The following is a 15,891-nucleotide window of genomic DNA, read 5'->3' on the forward strand; positions in this document are numbered from 1 at the left end:
GACTGTATTGTTTCAAGGAAATTAATACAATGAATAGATGGTTAAGTTTGATCTTAAATCTTGTCTCCTTTATTAGTGATCTTCAATGTTTTATAATCATTGAACAAACAGCCTAGGTTGTAATTGCGGTCCTTTAAGACTGTATGTTGTTTCATGGTTGCAATAACTCAAGGGGTTATGTAAATCTTCAAATGAATCAATAGGGTTGCAAGTTTACTAATGGGGATATTATGTAAGAATGAGGTTTAGATTGAGCATAGATGTCTATTTACAAGTTAAATGGATAGATCAAGTATTTAAAAATATGAATATGTCTCAGATATCCATATGTGTGTTTTTTATTCATGGATTTGCCCAATGGTTAAGGCATTGATCAACTATAGGATCATTAAGTCTTATTGTTGTATATTAGGGTTTTTGCTAAATTCAACATTATTAATCAAACATTTTTTCCCTTTCATGTTGAAGAACCAAAATGTGATGCCCTCACTCAACTTATGAACTCCATGGTTTTGCATTTAGCTAGTGTAGATTTATGTCATTTCATAAGTCATTAGGATATATAAGGGGTTTGCATCTGTAGTGAATAGATTTAGGTCTATGTTTTGCATTGGTACCATACATCAGAATCTTAAGGTTAACCTACCTAGGTCTGGCAGAGCCTGAAGTGAAGAAGGGTCATGCCTTATAGTTGGCCCGGTGTCTGAAATGATGTGTTGAATATGGGGGTTAGCAACCCCTAGATGAGTCATATTCTCGTTAGGATAATTGAAAATGCTTCAGCATTTTCAAACATCAACAAAATGACAACTCTACTAGGGAATCCATGAAGAATTTTGTTCGAAGAAGTACTGGAATGTCTGGTATAAATAGCATTTTCATGAAGTGTTTTTCATTTCTTTTCTAAAGATTCATGTTCCCAAGTCAATTTTTATCCATTTGAAATAGTGAATTTGAGGTTGAATATAAATGGTATTGTTAAAAGGTGTTCATCTTCAGTCAATCCAGCCAGTTGTTGTTTTCGAAGTCTTGCTATGATTTTAGAGTCAAGAAAGTTATGTTTCAGCTTTGTGTAGAGGTTTCAAATTCAAGATAAATTTGAAGAGATTTCTTCTATCTACTATTCTTTCAAAACAATTTGTGGTATCTTTAGGACTAATTCAATTCATGTCTCACTTAATGTGAGTGGCAACTTGAAATCAATCTTTGAATCAGTGTAGTATTATACATGAATTGTGATTAGTTACTATAGGAGAAGAACATATCTGAAGAGGTTGAAACATTTGAAAGCTTGGAATTATTTTTGATGTACTGTTTCAAAAGGTTCTGCAAAGAATTTGTGAGATTTTGGGTCTACTATTGTAAATAGTGAATAGAGAACTTCTATCCATTCAGATCTTGAGGTATTTTAGTTTTCATGGTGCTATTCTTGCCATGAATGAAAGTTGTATATGTATGTGTTCTCCACCAAGTGGTTTTTAGCACTAAGGGAAGGAGAATAGTTTGATAAAGTTCCATACACTTCATAAGAATAAGTTTTAACTTGTATAAAGTTTTGAAGTGCATTTGAAGAAATTTATTTGTTAGTAGGTTGTAAGATTAACGATAATGTTCTATGATTATTATAAGTCTTTCTTCAATCAATTCTATTTTTTTAAGTGTTGTTGCAAAAATGTTTAGAATCAAGAATCAATTCATGAAATGTTTTCTCTTTCCGAGGTCATATAAATCTGCTACAAATTGTGAGAATGCAAAGTTTTCCATATAGAAAGTCTAGTTCAAAATTCATAAGTGGTAAATAGTTTTCAAATCTTTTCTCACTAAGTGTGAGTGGTGACTCTAAAGTTAATCTTTGTACCAGTGCATGGTTTGTCTTAATATTAGAGGCTTTCAGTATTTGCGGGCAAATCTAGTTTGTTGGGAAAGAGAAATTATAAGTTTCTTGATTAATGGTTTATGTGGTTGCTTGTATCTGCTGAAGAAATTCATTTCAAAAGGTGAATCATTGTTGTGATTTCATTTTCCTCTTCAAGGAGGTGGTGACTCTACAAAGGACTTTATCTATGGTGTGAAGGATTTCATATTTGCACCCTATGCCAATTAGTAGATCTAAGGTTTTAGACAACAACACATACAGGTATTTTAGTTTTCATGTCTTTTTCATTCATGAAAGTTAAATTGTAGAAATGGATGCCTCCATCTACTGGTTTCAGCACTAGGAAAATAGAGGTAGGAGTTTTAAAATTTCAAGAGATGGATTTGGAGTCTAGATCTGAAAATGATGTATCAACTCTTGAAAGTATACATGAAAATATTGCTTGGCTAAAAAGAGAAATGCATAATGAGACCATCATTGACATAAGAAATACAATTGGTGATATTAGGAGTCTTAATGGATTTCAAACTTACATGAGGTTTAAATCAGTAGTTAAGAATCTTGGTGAATCCTTTAGACCGGAGAAGTTTTTATGCCACATTCAGTTGAGTGGTCAACCAAGTCAAGATTAGAAAAGCGTATTGAATTCCAAGATTTTATCATGGAGGTTGAAAGTGCTTTGAAGGCTAATGAGTCTAATGTTAACGAATGTAATGAGTCCATTGAAAGTGATATTGAATATGAAGAGTTTTAGTTTTATAAATCAGAGGACAGCAATCAACAATTTGATAATATGCATAATGTGGATTCATCTTTTTATGATGATGATTGTCAAGAAGAGGAAAAGTGTAACATCAGTAATAGTCTTTTTTCTAGTGATCAATGTGATTGTGTTATGATGCCAGTTGTTGAGGTATTGTCTAAAGAAGAAGATCTATGGGATGATCAAAATTCTGATTTTTCATGATGTATTACTAACAAGTCTATTGTTACAAATGTATCAAGCTATCCAAATAATGATCATAGCCAAGGGGAAGAAACTAGTAGTGAAATCTTGTTAAGTGTTGATGAGATTTTTGATTTGTTGGCTCATGATTTTGAAAGGTATGCTAATCTATCCAAGGATGCTTGCGCTTTGCCATGTTTTGCAATTCCATATGGTGAAGTCATTACCCCTAAATTTGATGTTGAAGAAGATATAGTTTCAAAATATGCTATGTTGGGTTTTAGAGGTGTATGTGATGGTAGTTCATACATTAATACACATAATGATTGCCATGTTGAAAATAAAAATATAGATATAAGGTCTATTGCTGATTCATGGTTTTCTTGTTTTCAAGAGGCCGAGATACATTTGGATTGCTCATGTGATGAGGAAAGAAATAGTAATGAATTAGTTCATTCTAGTGAGTTATTTGAGGAAGAAATTAATACGGATCAACATATTGAGAACATGCAGTTTTATGATAATTCTTGTGATTTAATATCTAATCATTTGTTGGAATATGAAGAAAATGCATAGCATGTTCAACCTAATTTATGGAGTATAGATGTTGCAAATGAGGAGAAATAAGATTTTATGTTTTCTTCATATCCAGATGCACAAGGTAAGTTACAATCTGATCCATGTAACTCATTGAATGAAGTTGAATATGAGCACTTTGTGTTTCTGATAGGCATCATGATTGATTCAGTTAGTGGTGATTAGTTTCAGTTCGATGTTAATTATTATGATCATGCTGATTCATTTTTTCATAGTGAGCAAGATGAAGAAAGCATGTCTAATTTTTATACGCACTATGAAGATAATGATAGTAGTTTTGTTTTGCCTAACGGAGTGATTGAACGTGCTGATGTGTTGGGCGAAGCAAACATGAATGAAAGTTTTAGTTTACCTCATGATGAAAGGAATGGAAATCAGGTATATGACAGAGGTAAGCAGTTTTGAAAACTTTTTGGTGGCTTGGGGCCATCGTTTGTACATAGTAGGGTAGTTGTTTCTTGCTTTCAATAAATTTGTTTGAGAAAGTTTTTGAAGTCAGGTGTGTGGCATGCTTCTCCCAGAGATATGAATTCTTTCCATGCTCGCAAGGGACATGCATCCCTAGAAAGAGAAACTTTTGGCACCCAAAATTGTAGCTCAAATTTTGAGCACTATTGAAGAAATTGAGCCCTATAAATGCTTTTGATGTGTTTGTACCCAGCTATCAGTTTAAGGCCTAAGTGGTGCTTTATGTTTCTAACACCCTTCATCTAGCTTATCCATATGTTCTATAATAATAAACTATCATTTTGAGTCATCTGGCAAAGTCCCATTTTGAGCAAATGTCAATTCTGCATTTTTACCCCGTGTCAAATAGCGATAGGAGGCCATGTCTACAAGTGAATATCTCACACCCAGAAATGTGTCATGAATCGCTGCTTTGGGAGTGTTTAGTGTCCATATCAAAGAACCTATGTTTCAATTTTGAGTCATTTCAAATCTGTTTGACTAGGTTTTGAATCCCTCAAAGTTGGTTAGTTATTATTTTTATGCTTTTGCAATTAATTCTAAATTTTGGGAAGCCCTATTTGATGAGCTATAATTTTTACCCAGTTGACCAAAATCTTGAAATTCCTTTTGCGTTGCATTGTAGACATCAAAGACTTGTTATGTTTCAAGTTTCAGCTCATGATGAATCTATTTAATTCCAAATGCAATTTCTATCCTTCTGCTAGTGGCAATATTTGCAAATTGATTAGTACCCATGTTCATGATGTTATAACTTTTGATCTGTGATAGGTAAGATCGAATGGATTGTACCATTGTGTTGACTTCTAAAAATACTTCAAGTTTTCCAATTTTCACATCTTGACGAATCTATGTACACACTTTTTCAGGTCCATTCCATTTGCAAAAAATGTTTTCTATCAGTGTTTTCAACCTACAAAATCCAAGTAGCCCACTTTGACCAATTTCCATTTGCACCATGTTATTCGTCATGAGCCCAAATCATAGATTCATACTCTCCTCATGATAATGAACCAACAATCTAAGTTTCATTTCCCCATGTGCTCATTTGCCTAGTTTTCAAAGCCAATTTTGTACACAATTTATTGCTTTTTAACATGTTTTCTTGCAGGCAGTTCTAAGAGGGCAAGTTTGACAGTCAATATCTTTTGACCTAAAATTTCTCATGAGACAAGATTCGACATGGTGGAAGAATGAAAAATAGAGAATCAATGTGCTAGTTTTCAGAGCCTGATCAGGTGTTCTGGTTAGTTTTTAGGGCCAATCAACAGACCTCCTGGCATGAAATTGATAGTTTGCATAAAGAGGTGAAAACGAGTTTTAAAAAGTTGAACCAATGATGTAAATTGATTCTATTTTATTGCTTTCTAACATGTTTTCTTTCAGGCAGTTTTCAGAGGGAAAGTTTGACAGTAAATATCTTTTGACCTCAAATTCATCATGAGACAAGATTTGACATGGTACAAGAATGAAAAACAAAGAATTAGTGTGCTAGTTTTCAGAGCATGATTAGGTGTTTTGGTCAGTTTTGAAGGCCAATCAACGGACCTCCTAGGATGAAATTGATAGTTTGCATAAAGAGGTGAAAGTGAGTTTTAAAAATTTGAAGCAATGATGTAAATTGATTACAGTTGCTATTGGGTGATTAGTGGATTAGTTTAAAGAGTCAGGTGTTCAAAAATGAAATTTTTTTTAGCCAAACCCACTTTGGGGATGACTAATTTTGTCAAAATGATAAGGCATTATGGAATCTTCAAAGGGACTAAAATGGATTATAATGAATTTAATTTATCAAAATGTTGTAATGCAGAGGCATGAACAAAAGACCAAAGAGAATGTGGTGAGTTCTTTTAGACGAGTTGTACTATTTGTCATCAGATTTTGTGATCCTCTCTACTAGAGTATTAGGCACTACTGAGATTTTGTTGCAATCTAAGAAGAGAGTACTAGTGCTTTCTTGTGGGCATCTGATTGAGATTAAGTTTCAATTTAAGAGAGTTAATGCATTTATGTGCCTTCTAAAAAATGATAATGTTGAGAGGAAGCTCACTCCAAATATAAGTTGCATGAATCTAGAGCAACACATTGTAGAAGACATGCATATGGTTTAAACCATATGCTTTCTATGACCATAAAGAAATCATTTCGCTGATATAATTGGTGATTTCTTTGCTCGAATGCTAGAGTCTTGTAAGGTTGAAGTTGTACTTTGAAACCATGTGGGTGACTGGGGTACTTATTTTGGTATGGTGATTGAATACCTATTTGAAGAGTTGCCTAATTGGGAGGAGCTTGGTGAACAAGCAATTGGTGATTTAGAGACATTTTACAAGTTTTTTAAACAAAAGTTTTATGAAGCTCACACAAATTCAAAGGGAGCCCATGGCTAAAAAAGATAAAGCACCAAGCAACAAAGGAAGTAGTTGGCTAAGATGAGGGAGTAGCTTCAACAATAAACCAATGGTCAATGTGTTGAGGTAAAGCAGAGATCTATGCATTCATTTGAGGAAGCAAGGTAGTCAAGTTATAAAGAAATCCCGAGCAAAGAAAGCTCCACACATTGAATGCATGGAAGCAGTTGGTCAAAGGAAAAAATGCCCACTTCAGGAGAAAGACCCTGCATAAAATTAGTGTGCTAGTTTTCAGAGCTTGATCAGGTGTTTTGGTCAGTTTTTAAGGCCAATCAATGGACCTCCTGGCATGAAATTGATAGTTTTCATAAAGAGGTGAAAGTGAGTTTTAAAAAGTTGAATCAATGATGTAAATTGATTCCAGTTGCTGCTGGGTTATTAGGGATTAGTTTAAAGAATCAGGTGTTTGAAAATAAAAAAAAATTTAGCCGGACCCACTTTGGGGATGACTAATTTTGTTAGAATGATAAGGCATTGTGGAATCTTCAAAGGGACTAAAATGGATTATAATGAATTTATTTTATCAAAATTTTGTAATGCAAAGGCATGAACAAAAGACCAAAGAGAAGGTGGCAAGTTCTTTTGGATGAGTTGTACTATTTGTCATCAAATTTTGTGACCCTCTCTACTGGAGTATTAGGCACTACTGCGATTTTGTTGCAATCCAAGAAGAGAGGACTAATGCTTTCTTGTGGGCATTTAATTGAGATTAAGTTTCAATTTAAGAGAGCTAATGCATTTAAATGCCTTCTAAAAAATTATAATGTTGAGAGGTAGCTCACTCTAGATATAAGTTGCATAAATCTAGAGCAACACGTTGTAGAAGACATGCATATTGTTTAAACCAAATGCTTTCTATGACCATAAAGAAATCATTTCGCTGAAATAATTGGTGATTTCTTTGCTCGAATGCTAGAGTCTTGTAAGGTTGAAGTCGTACATTGAAACCATGGGGTGAATGGGGTACTTATTTTGATATGGTGATTGAATACCTATTTGAAGAGTTGCCTAATTGGGTGGAGCTTGGTGAGCAAGCAATTGGTGATTTAGAGACATTTTACAAGTTTTTTAAACAAAAGTTTTATGAAGCTCACACAAATTCAAAGGGAACCCATGGCTACAAAAGATAAAGCACCAAGCAACAAAGGAAGTAGTCGGCTAAGATGAGGGAGCGGCTTCAAAGTAAACCAATGGTCAATGCATTGAGGTACAGCAGAGATGCATGCATTCATTGGAGAAAGCAAGGTAGTCAAGTTATAAAGCAATCTTGAGCAAAGAAAGCTCCATGCATTGAATGCATGGAAGTAGCTGGTCAAAGGAAAAAATATCCACATCAGGAGAAAGACCCTACAGAAAAGAGGAGCCCATAGTAAATAGAAAACAAATGCTTTCATACATGATAGGGCAAGAAGTAGCTTGATGGGATTTAGCTCCCTTTCTAAAAAAAAATATATTAGATCATGCTACTACGAGAGAAAAAGGGCTTGAATATTTAAATAAAATAAAGGAAGCATTCATAATAAAGATGCCATAAGCTGCCAGCATAGAAAAGATTAAATGAAGGCAGGGTAGAATGTAGATTCCAAATTAAGAGAGCAGTCTGCATCAGAAAGGGAGTTCAATGCTTTAAGATGATTTCAAAGCGACCCATGCCAAACAATAAAGAAGAACAGTGGCAAGGAAACTACTTCAAAGGAAGAAGTGGCCAAGTTTAAAGTATACCCATTCAAACAAAGGAAATCATCTGTCCAAGCCACAACATTTTATGAGCCATCGAAATAATTTTTTTTTTAAAAAGCCTCGACAACTATGTCAAAGCAAAGAAAGTAGCCAATGTTACAACAGAGAAGGTGCCCACACAAAAATAAAAAGGGTAGAAGCAAGCTAAATAAAAGCTCAGGCTAAAAGTAAAAGGAGGAAGCCGATTTAGCAGCCCACGCAGCAAATAAAATTGCTTAGCAAGATGTAGTGATGAAATGTGAAATGTGGATGTTGAGTTAGGTAGAGAATTATCTTGAAGACTAGATTCGATTTTCTAGAGTAAAGATTTTACATTTAGGTGCAACTTCCAAAGTAGAGGATTCTAAAGACAATATATCTATTAGAGATGAAGTAGGATGCATCACCGCGTTACAATATAATTGGGAGCACCGATTGTAAAATTTCTGCCAAGCTATCTTTTTCAACCACAAGCTCTCGTCTAAAGTCTTGAAACATCGCAAAATTCTCTGTAAGGTCACTTTTGCTGATGACTTCATTTAGAATCTCCTCTATAACGTTTCATTGCTCCAAATTCTGAGTGTTCATCTGCAAGGCTCTCAGTGACTTTTCTGTTTTGACTACCAAGGTTTTCAAATGCTCTTAGAAGTTGATCTTTAGGTCATCCAGAGTGTATTCCCTAGTTCCTCCTCTACTCTTTTCATGCACTCCTTGCCACATCTTGGCTATTGCATTCATTACTTTGCTTGCCGCTTTTGTTCAATCATCTTCCTGCATTACACGATTTCCCCTAGTCCTAGCATTACCAATGAAAGACTTCCTAGAATTCTCGTGTATTGAGCACTACATCACCAAAGAAATTAGGTTGCATTATACAACATTCAAGTGGCGAATATATATATGCATTACCTCTTGGCAACATCAAATGATATATGCAAAGCCGCAGAGCAGGATGGAGAGGGAAAACCATGAAAATATTCTAATCCCACATTGGGAGCACAATGTTTCTTCCAAATGGTTAAAATTTTTTCCCTCAAATGTCTTAATGTGTCAAAGATGGTGCCTTTTATAAGGTGAGCTTGCAGTTGTGGTGGGACCCACTTTGCTGGCCAGGTTGAAAGAAGATTAAAGATTTTGACTGGGCACACACATCAAAGTATGATGATGTCAGCAAATTTAAGCCACCTGAAAAGTCCAAAAATCTAGCTAGTCGCTACCTCGCTAGCTGAAAAATCCCAGGTTTTCTAGCTAGCGACATAGCAAGTCATCAAAAATTTTCAAAATCTAGCAAGATAGCAATGGCTCCCGTAGCAATGATGTGGCAAGTGAATGAGCTCACGAGGAAATTTTTCCATGTGTCCTGATCATTTGGTCATCACTACGTCGCCAAACAAAAGATGTATGAGAATTACCATAGTGATATAGTGAGCTTTGATGTGGTGATGACACGTGGTAGCAAAGATGAGGTCACTAGCCAATCTTAGTCTGGCATGTGGCATCTTTTAAATGGTTTGAAGATGAAATCAGGATATTAAAATTTAAAAATATCCTGTACCTGTATGTTCATCCCAAAGTTGAAAAATTTGATTTCAAATAGTGAATTTCTATAGTTTCAACTATAGAATATTGAAATTTTTTCATTTTTATTCAAATAAATATGAAAGCTAGGATACAAAGGTATAAACTTCAAAAGACCATAACAGGGGCATTTTTTTATTGAAAATGGTTGCTCCAATAAACCACTAAAACTGGGAGAATCCAAATTTTCCATTTTTGAGTCAGTTTGTGCACAAGTATTCATCGGTTCATGCTATAGGCCAGTTTGTGTTTCTTGGAGCATTGGTAGCAGAACAAGAAATTTTGATTATTGAGCATTAGAATTTGTTAAAGAGCATATTTGAAGACCTTTTGAAGCCTGAATGTGGTAAAGATAAGCTGGAAAAGATTATTTTGCATTTTGGAGGTCACATTGAACTAATTTTCACTTTTTACATTTACTTTAACATTAAAAATCAATTACTTTCTTTCATGACCAAATATCTGATATTGTTTATACCTTTAAGAGTCAGAATCATGGGGATTTGATAGGTAGTTACAAAGAGAAGGTAGAGAGAGGCTTTGTCATTTTCTTGGGAAGGAATTTTGAAGGGACACTTGTCATCTCCTGATTAGATCTGAGAATCCTTTCCTACTATATCATTCCCTTTCTTTCTCTTTGTAAGGGTTCTAATTTTTCACTGTGAGACCATTGGTTCTAGTTTTTGGAGAAAATTTGCTCATTACTGTGATACAAAGTTTTGGTTCTAGTCTTGATGTATTCCTAATACTGTGACACCAATCTTCAACATAATTCTCTCACATAAACAACATTAGGAAGGATAATACAAATAGTCTAGATCTATTAGATTTTTCTGTGTTTTCATTTCATGCATATGAATGTATTTTTTCAAGGAAATTAATACAGTGAACAGATGGTTAAGTTTCATCTTGAATCTTGTCTCCTTTATCAATGATCTTCAATGTTTTATAATCTTTGAATAGAGAGCCTAGTTTGTAATTGTAGTCCTTTAAGGTTGTATGTTGTTTCATGGTTGCCTATAACTCAACGGGTTATGTAAATGCTTCAAGCGAATCAATAGGGTTGCAAGTTTACTAATTGGGATATTATGTAAGAATGAGGTTTAGATTGAACATAGATGTCTATTTACAAGTTAAATGGATAGATCAAGTCTCTAAAGATATGAATATGTCTCAGATATTCATATGTGTGTTTTTGATTCATGGATTTACCCAATGTTTAAGGCACTAATCAACTATAGGATCGTTAAGTCTTACTGCTGCATATTAGGGGTTTTTCTGAATTCAACATTATAAATCAAATTTTCTTTCCCTTTCATGTTGAAGAACCAAAATGTGATGCCCTCACTCAATTTATGAACTCCATGGTTTTGCATTTAGCTAGTGTAGATTTATGTCATTTCATAAGTCATTAGGAGATATAAGGGGCTTGCATCTATAGTGAATAGATTCAAGTATATGTTTTGCACTGGTACCATACATTATAATCTTAAGGTTAACCAACCTAGCTCTAGCAGAGCCTAAAGTGAAGAAGGGTCATGCCTTATAGTTGGCTCGGTATTTGAAATGATGTGTTAAAGATGGGAGTTAGCTACCCCTAGATGTGTCACATTCTCATCGCAGTAATTGAAAACCCTCTAGCATTTTCAAACACCAACATGTCCTTATTATCTTAGAATCATAAAATAATCCTTAAGTTGGCACAAAAATGATTTAAATAGAAGTGTGTGCCTTTGCAAACAACTATTTCCAAAACTATTTACTCGGCACTTGGAGTGTCTAATGCTTGGCATCCATTGTCTCTTCAATTTTGTAACTTAGCCTATAAATGACTTGATATCCACTAATCACTTGACATCTGAATGGCTTGACATCTACTATCTTCTTGACACTTGAGTAACTCAACACTTACTAGTTACCTAGCACGTCTTGTATATCTCTTGCTTGGCATATGATATCTAGCAACTTATGCTCGTCATATATTACTTCCTAGACATGAACTAAGAAAATGACTTAAGTATATTGTCACTCATATGTAAAAACCAATATGAGAATAACAATTTCTGAACCATCTCCTCAGCAACAAGATTATTAGTATACCATCATCCATAATCATGTTGTGGAAATTACTAATAGACTTACAATGAGCCTTGAACAGATTACTCCTTTGACAAGATTCCAATGTATCCTGACCAACCAATACTTGCTGAGCCAATCAACTCTCTCCTTGCTCAATTTCATGGTCTTTGACCTCATTTACAACTACATCTATTTTGTCACTAGCCTTCTACAAACACTCATAAGATCTATCTCCTTCTTCATGAAATCTAAAATAAGTACCTTTAAACTCATCTCTACCTATCCTTCTCTTTTACTCAATAGGTTTTGGTTCATCTTCTGCACTTGGTTTAGACTTTCTTGGGTAAACCTACTTCTCATTCTCTTTAGAACTACCTTGATTCTTCCTCTTTAGCTTCTCCTATACTCTCAAAGTATACTTATAAGGATCCTCAACTGAAGAAATATTTAGCATACCAAACTTATCATGAATATTGAATCTCAAACCATTAACGTACTAAGCTACCCTTTCCTTTGACAATTCTCCATGCCTAGACCAAATAGTCAACTAGTAGAACTCCTCAGTAGAATCCTTCATAGTCATATCTTTCTACTTTAGATTTTACAACCTCTTAAACAACTCAAGATCATAATTAGAAGGACTAAACTTAGCTTATAACTTAGTCACCATCAATCTCCATCTAGTGATCTTCATTTCCCCTTCTTCTCTATCTCTTTGCAGTTCTTTCAACCAAAGAGAAGTATGTCCCTTCAACTTATTTTGTACAAACCTTACTCTGAGTGGATCCTCAATGTCCTCAAGCTCAAAGTAGTCTTCCAATTCACCAATGCAATCTATCATGTCTTTAGGATTCAAAGTACCTAAGAAATTAGAAACCTCCATCATATGCTTCAACTTCAACTGAGATCTAGGTCTAAAAAACTGACCAACCCTATTTCTAATACATCTCTCCACATTATCAACTCTATCCTCACCATTTGATGCAAAAACTTCAAATTATTCAGTAACTTCCTCATAACCATCTTTAGTACCCACATGTCAAGGTACACCACATAAAAAACTCACAATTTTAGCAGTCATGTTACTCTTCATCGATGCAATCTCATATCTAAATTCTTCTCTAATCCTCTCTAAGATGCTTTCATCCAAAACATCACTAATATCATCAATTTCCCTAGGGTCCAATATTCTTCGTGACATCTTCCAAAATTTTGGCAAATGCTCTGAGATCAAGATCCTAGTGCAAATTGCCTCAACTTTAGCCCTTGGCCTACACACTCAGGAACAACCTAGATCTAATACCACTTAATGTAGTGCAAAGTAGGAGAGTCCCCAAAGGAGATTTCTTAGTCCCCAACAAATAACCATACTATGTAAACACAATAAAAATCCTAGATCTGATATTAAATCACAACTCTTTATTCATAAAATAACTAATTACATCTAACGTGTCAGGTTGTAAGGCATTCCTAGTTATAGCCAAATACAAAGCAAGTAAAAGTTATGCAAGATCCCTCAAGATCTAATCAAAACCCTAGCTATTCTAGATCCAAACTTTGGTAGAAACCTCCAAGGAAGATCCAATTGGTACTTGTAAGCCCACCAAGCAATCTCCTTGTTTTTCAAGCCTCAACTACTAGCCCTTCTCAAAAATTTATCCTCTACTACCTCCTCTTCTCCAAAATGGATGAATAATAACTAAAAATGTCACAATACCCCCTAATTATACCCAACTATGCCCCAAGTCAACCTAGTAAGCTAAAAAAATTAAATATCACTTACATTAACTATGTGAAGAGCCACAAGTTGTCCTCCAATAGAAATTAAGTACCAAATTCCTTTAAAGGATTACAACATTTATTAAATATATAAAAAATAATTAACCAAAACCTAATAATAGGTCCACTAAACTCCACTAAAATCTCTTAATCATGCATGATAGCCAACTCCCTTAGGATGCTCTTATATAAAGTTTTGTCCTATATGAGTAGAGATTTCTTTATGTTTATTGTATGTAACCACAAGTTGTAAGTTTCATTTAAGTTTTTGGATTTTTTTTCATCTTAGGTTTACATTTTGTATCAGTTTGATTTAGTTATTAGAAAGCAATAAAACATACTTGTTGATCTCCAATCTATTGTGTTTCAGATCTTGTCTTCTTTATTTCATTCCACTATGCATATTTAGTAAGATCTAGGAGAGAGGAGGAGAAACATTTTAACACATTTTTTGGAACATTGTTCTTCCTTCCCGCATTACTCAGCTTCTACTTGAATGAAGTAATGCAACTTACACTGACTAGAAGACTTGATCTCCCCTGTCAAACCTTTCATTTTTGAGCTCCCTTTGTTAATAAAGCTACTTGATTGTTATAGGTGTTGAGTAACTTAGAATCCCATGTTACTCAGCATCACCTCTCACTTGGCATTGCCTATCACTCAACTTCTTAAGGTACAATGAAACTTGGCCCTCCATGTTGTAGCCTAGTTGCTGAAGAAATAATTTTCTTAAGAATTTTTACATATAAATTCATTATGAATTAGATTTCTAGCTCCCCAAATATTTTCCTCTAATTCCAATTGCATGGAAAAAAAATCAATCTAGGATGTCATTCTTTGATTCTGAATGATTCTTATGCATAGTGTTTTTTAAAAAAAAACATATATATTCTGAACATTGTCCATTCTCCACGATCTAGAAAATAAGTGCACAAAAAATATAAAAAAATTCATCATGATATTCATGCCAAAATCATTTTCCATTAATACTTCATAGGTTACTCTAATCAACTACTTGCCATCCATAGCCAAAAAACTATAAATTTTAATTCTCGTTATTATTTTATCAAATTGGAAAATAAAATGTTTTTGAGTTTAATTTAGATCAATGATTATATTATTTATCAAAGAAAGATGAATAATACTTTTTGAAGGTTTTGCAAATGGTGCTGCAAGTGAAGTGAGCTTTACCATTGAGGAATCTCCATAGTTAAGTGTGCTTCAATTGGAGCAATATAGAAATAGGTGATCTTGTAAAGTCCCAGTAGGGAACCCAAAGGAAATTAACCTAAAGTTTCTCTAAGTTTGCTAAACTCTTTTTCTTGAAAGATAATAAACAAGAAGAGATAATATAGTGAAAGCCATAACTTACATACATACAACCATCATAAATAGATTACATTTCTTAAGGGTTCCATGATATTGAATCACATATCTAAATTTATTAATATAAAAGAAAATACATAAAAAAAATCCGCATCACAATAAAATCAAAAGTATGAATCCATTTAAAGAATATATAATTACATAGGATGCCACTTGTCATAACCAGAATGTATAAACATCTATTGTCCAAGTCACAGGGTATGAAAAGATCAAAGAATATACATTGTAAATAAAATACATCACCTCAAAAATATCTAATAAATCAAGTACAATAAAGCAGGGTATAATCATCTAATAGAAATATAGATCAGATAGAAAGAAACAACTACACAAGTACATTCAGTAATGGCATCTAATAGATGGATCTCAATGGTATAACTAAAAATCACTACCACCCGACCTCATGAAACCTAAATGAACCACTCCCATCGTGCTAAGGAGATAAAACCAAGTCCCATACAGATATCAATCCACAAGTCATAACCAACATCTAGGTTAAGGAAATCTTGATAGCAATCTATCTAAAAGGTACCAAGACACAAGTAACATCTAAACCCCACGGAAAAAAAGATACATAGGAAATCTACTATGCAATTGGGTAAGTTGTATTATATGAGACAACTCTAAGATTACCTTGGTAGCCTCTCTAGACTCTAGCACCCTAGTGTCTCTATGCGACACTAGTATCCTTTCATACAGACAAGGCATACTAACAAAGAAAGGTCACAACCAAGCATCCTCTCCACTCCCATCCTAGGCTATCCTAACACTTAAGGCATGGGTGAGGAACAAACACATATTATTTTTAGTTCATTTAAAACCCTTTTAAAAAATTGTTATCAATTCTTAAAACAATGTATAGACAAGGCATACTAACAATAAATCCATTGCAAGCCACTTCTTAATGTACACAAAGATTACCTACCCTAAGCTCATAAAAGACAACTCTTAAAATTACAATTTTCACATTAGTCCTTTGCAAGAAACTAGAAAGAACCTAAAGACAAATATAAATATCACCTCAGACCTTTGCAAGCAACTAGAAAGCACCA

This window comes from Cupressus sempervirens, chromosome 3 (assembly GCF_028749045.1).
Source record: "Cupressus sempervirens isolate cs-2001-9-10 chromosome 3, ASM2874904v1, whole genome shotgun sequence".
In the NCBI taxonomy this organism is placed as follows: Eukaryota; Viridiplantae; Streptophyta; class Pinopsida; order Cupressales; family Cupressaceae; genus Cupressus; species Cupressus sempervirens.